This window comes from Octopus bimaculoides, chromosome 20 (assembly GCF_001194135.2).
Source record: "Octopus bimaculoides isolate UCB-OBI-ISO-001 chromosome 20, ASM119413v2, whole genome shotgun sequence".
NCBI lineage: Eukaryota > Metazoa > Mollusca > Cephalopoda > Octopoda > Octopodidae > Octopus > Octopus bimaculoides.
The window spans coordinates 12,902,221-12,902,806 of record NC_069000.1 but is presented as its reverse complement, the minus strand read 5'-3'; the positions used below and the strand labels follow the sequence as shown (position 1 = coordinate 12,902,806).

General features: G+C 37.9%; 1 protein-coding gene across 1 annotated transcript in view; it reads right to left on the bottom strand.

Annotated features, from left to right (window-relative positions):
* The window catches only part of LOC128250372 (uncharacterized), a 152,625-nt gene that overhangs the window by 151,152 nt on the left and 887 nt on the right, over nt 1–586 (bottom strand). The gene's annotated exons all lie outside the window — the stretch shown is intronic.

The window sequence follows — 586 nt, the reverse complement described above, 5'->3', positions numbered from 1 at the left end:
GAGAGAGAGAGAGAGAGAGAGAGAGAGAGAGAGAGAGAGGGAGAGAGAGGGAGAGAGAGAGAAATAATCTAGTTCGATCCTGGTCTCGACTCGGTGTTAAACAATAACATTCGTAATAACAGCAACAACGAAGTGTTTGTGATCATTCCCGGGTCTGAGTTCGCTAGGTGTGTTTTAAAAACAGTCACTGCTCTGGTGACAACTACGACAATAACATCGCTCTTATGACCTCAATGGTCACAATAACTATTTTTAACTATAACCTCGGACAGACACCATTAACCGCAAGGGGAGTCTGTACATAGCTCGTTCCACATGCTAGAAATAACAGCCAGTTGCCTTCCACCAACACATAGACTTCGATTCACACCGTACAGTATCATTACAAAAGAAAACAAATAAATAAAATGAAAAATAAAATAAAATAAAATAGAATAAAATAATCAGCGAGGTTGTCACGAGTGGAATATCGTTAATCGTAAACCTTCTCAGTCAAAACTGACCTGTAGCTGAACAATAACAAAAAGAGCAACAACAGGAAACAAAACAATAATAAAACGACAATAGCGAACAAAAAAAAAAAAAA